The following is a 4,570-nucleotide window of genomic DNA, read 5'->3' on the forward strand; positions in this document are numbered from 1 at the left end:
TTCTTCTCGAGAACCACTTGGCCAGAAAAGGTGAAACTTAGGTGGAAGCATCCTGGGGTAGTGTAGATTCCAAATTGTTAAAATCATGACCTCCTGGGGTAAGGCGGGACCACAATGGGGAATCAAATTTTTACATAGAAATATATCGGAAAAATCTTTAAAAATCTTCTTCTCAAGAACCACTGGGCCAGAAAAGCTGAAAGTTATGTGGAAGCATCCTAGGTTAGTGTATATTCTCATTTGTTCAAATCATGATCCCCGGAGGTTGAACGAGGCCACAATGGGGAATCAAAGTTTTACATAGAAATACATAGAAAAAATCTTTATAATCTTCTCAAGAACCCTGGGGCAGAAAAGCTGAAACTTATGTGAAGGCATCCTGGAGTAGTGTAGATTCTCAATTCTTCAAATCATGATTTCTGGGGGTCAGGCGGAGCCACAATGGGGAATCAAAGTTTTACAGAGAAATATGTAAGAAACATCTTTGAAAATCTTCTCAAGAACCACTGGGCTAGAAATGTAGAAACTGATGTGGAAGCATCCTGGGATAGTGTAGATTCTACATTGTTCAAATCAATATCCCCGGGGTTGGGCAGGGCGAATATGGGGAATCAAAAATTTTACATAGAAATATATATAGGAAAAATCTTTAAAAATCTTCTAAAGAACCACTGGGCCACAAAAGCTTAACCTTATGTGGAAGCATCCTTGGGTAGTGTAGATTCTAAGGTGTTAAAATCATGATCCCCAGGGAGTAAGGCGGGGCCACAATGGGGAATCAAAGTTAAACATAGAAATATATAGGAAAAGTCTTTAAAAATCTTCTTCTCAAGAACAACTCGGCCAGAAAAGATGAAACTTATGTGGAAGCATCCTGGGGTAGTGTAGATTCTAAATTGTTAAAATGATGATCCTCGGGACTAATGCGGGGCCACTATGGGGAATCAAAATTTTACATAGAAATATATAAGAAAAATCTTTAAAAATTTTCACAAGAACAACTGGGCCAGAAAAGCTGAAGGTGATGTGGAAGCATGTTGGGTTAGTGTTGATTCTGAATTGTTAAAATCATAACCCCCGGGGGTAAGGCAGGGCCACAATGGGGATTCAAAGTTTTACATAGAAATATATAGGAAAAATCTTTAAAAATCTTTTAAAGAACCACTGGGCCAGAAAAGCTGAAACTTACGTGGAAGCATCCTGGGGTAGTGTATATTCTAAATTGTTCAAATCATGACCCCCGGGGGTAAGGCGGGGCCACAATTGGAAATCAGAATTTTACATAGAAATATATAGGAAATATCTTTAAAAATCTTTTTCTTGAGAACAACTGGGCGAGAAAAGCGGAAACTTACGTGCAAGCATCGTGGGGTAGTGTATATTCTCAATTGTTCAAATCATGATCCCCTTGGGTTGGACGGGGCAACTATGGGGAATCAAATTTTTACATAAAAATATATAGAAAAAAACCTTTGAAAATCTTCTCGTCACAACAACCACTGGGCCATAAAAGCTGAAACTTATGTGGAAGCATTCTGGGGGAGTGTAGATTGTAAATTCCTAAAATCATGACCCCCACGGGTAGGGGGTGCCACGATCGGGAAACAAAGTTTTACAAAGAAATATATTGGAAAAATGTTTGAAAATCTTCTTCTGAAGAACCACTTGGCCAGAAAACATGAAACTTATCTGGAAGCATCCTGGGGTAGTGTAGATTGTAAATTGTTAAAATCATGACCCATGGGGGTTGGGCGGGGCCACAATGGGGAATCAAAGTTTTACGTAGAAATATATAGGAAAAATCTTTAAAAATATTCTTCTCAAGAACCACTGGGCCAGAAAAGCTGAAACTTATGTGGAAGCATCCTGGGGTAGTGTAGATTGTAAATTATTAAAATCGTGACCCCTGGTGGTTGGGCGGAGCCACAATGGGGAATCAAAGTTTTACATAGAAATATATTGGAAAAATCTTTGAAAATCTCTTTTTCAAGAACTACTGGGCCAGAAAAACTGAAACTTATCTGGAAGCTTCCTGGGGTAGTGTGTATTCTCAATTGTTCAAATCATGATCTCCGGGGGTTGGACGGGGCCACTATGGGGAATCAAAGTTTTGCATAGAAATATATATGAGAAATCTTTGAATATCTTCTCAAGAACTACTGGGCCAGAAAAGCTGAAACTTATCTGGAAGCATTCTTTGGTAGTTTATATCCTCAATTGTTCAAATCATGATCCCTGGGGGTTGTTCGGGGCCACAATGGGGAATCAAAGTTTTACATAGAAATATATAGAAGAAATCTTTAAAAATGTTCTGAAGAACCACTGGGGCAGAAAAGCTGAAACTTATGTGGAAGCATCCTGGGGGTAGTGTAGATTCTGAATTGTAAAAGTTATGACCTCCGTGGGTTCTGCGGGACCACAATGGGGAATCAAAGTTTTACATAGACGTATATAGAAGAAATCTTTAAAAATCTTCTAAAGAACCACTGGGGCAGAAAAGATGAAAGTTTTGTGGATGCATCCTGGGGTAATTTAGTTTCTAAATTGTTCAAATCATGACCCCCGGGGGGTTGGGCAGGTCCACTATGGGGAATCAAAGTTTTTCATTGAAATATATAGGAAAATTGTTTAAAAATTCTCTCGAAAACAACTGGGCCAAAAAAGCTGAAAGTTATGTGGAAGCATCCTGGGTGGTGTTGATTCTAAGTTGTTAAAATCTTGCCCCCGGGGGTAAGGCGGGGCCAGAATGGGGAATCAAATTTTCACATAGAAATATATAGGAAAAATCTTTAAAAATCTTCTTCTTAAGAACCACTCGGCCAGAAAAGCTGAAACTTATGTGGAAGCATCCTGTGATAGTGTAGATTCTCAATTCTTCAAATCATGACCCCCGGGGGAAGGGCGGGGCCACAATGTGGAATCAAAGTTTCCCTAGAAAGACATGAAAAAAATCTTTGAAAATCTTCTTCTCAAGAACCACTGGGCCAGAAAAGCTGAATCTTATGTGGAAGCATCATGGGGTAGTGTAGATTTTAAATTCTTAAAATCATGACCCCCTGGGTTTGGGCAAGGCCACAATTCGGAATCAAAATCTTAATAGAAATATATTGGAAATATCTCTAAAAATCTTCTGAAAAACCACAAGGCCAGAACAGCTGAAACTTATGTGGAAGCATTCTGGGGTAGTGTAGATTCTCAACTCTTGAAACCATTACCCCAGGGGTAGGGCGGTGCCAGTAAGGGGAATCAAAATTTTACATACAAATATATAGGAGAAATCTTTGAAAATGTTTTACTCAAGAACCACTGGGCCAAAAAAGCTGAAACTTATGTGGAAGCATCCTAGGGTAGTGTAGATTCTCAACTCTTGAAACCATTACCCCCAGGGGTAGGGCGGTGCCAGTATGGGGAATCAAAATTTCAATATAGAAATATTTAGGAAAAATCTTTAAAAATCTTCTTCTCAAGAACCACTGGACCAGAAAAGCTGAACCTTATGTGGAAGCATCTTGGGGTAGTGTAGATTCTCAATTGTTAAAATCATGACCCCGGGGAGATGGGCGGGACCACAATGGGGAATCAAAGTTTTACAAAGGAATGTATAGAAGAAATCTTTGAAAATCTTCTCAAGAACCACTGGGGTAGAAAAGCTGACACTTATGTGGAAGGATCGAGAGGTAGTGTACATTCTCAATTGTTAAAATAATGATCCCCGGGGGTTGGGCGGGGCCACTATGGGGAATCAAAATTTTACATAGAAATATATAAGGAGAAACTTTGAAAATCTTCTTGTCAAGAACCAGTTGGCCAGAAAAGCTGTAAGATATGTGGAAGCATCCTAGGATACTGTATATTCTCAATTGTTCAAATCATGATTCCCGGGGGTCGGGAGGGGCCACAATTGGGAATCAAAGTTTTACATAGAAATATTTAGAAGAAATCTTTAAAAATCTTCTCAAGAACCACTGGGGCAGAAAAGGTGAAACTTATGTGGAAGCATCCTAGGGTAGTGTAGATTACCAATTCTTCAAATCATTATCTCCTGGGTCGGGCGGAGCCACAATGGGGAATCAAAGTTTCACTTTGAAATATGTACGAAAAATCTTTATAAATCTTCTTCTCAAGAACCACTGGGCCAGAAAAGATGAAACTTATCTGGAAGCATCCTGGGGTAGTGTAGATTGTAAATTGTTAAAATCGTGACCCCTGGCGGTTGGGCAGGGCCACAATGGGGAATCAAAGCTTTACATAGAAATATATTGGAAAAATCTTTGAAAATCTTTTTCTCAAGAACTACTTGGCAAGAAAAACTGAAACTTATCTGGAAGCATTATGGGGTAGTGTGTATTCTCCATTGTTCAAATCATGATCCCCGGGGGTTGGACGGGGCCAATATGGGGAAAAAAAGTTTTGCATAGAAATATATATGAGAAATCTTTGAAAATCTTCTTCTCAGGAACCACTGGGCCAGAAAAGCTGAAACTTATCTGGAAGCATCCTGGGGTAGTGTAGACTCTAAACTGTTGAAATCATGACCCCGGGGGTTTGGCGGGGCCACAATGCGGAATCA

This window comes from Saccostrea cucullata, unplaced genomic scaffold (assembly GCF_032062105.1).
Source record: "Saccostrea cucullata isolate Sc308-1 unplaced genomic scaffold, CSIRO_AGI_Scuc_v1 ctg8316, whole genome shotgun sequence".
Taxonomy (NCBI): domain Eukaryota; kingdom Metazoa; phylum Mollusca; class Bivalvia; order Ostreida; family Ostreidae; genus Saccostrea; species Saccostrea cuccullata.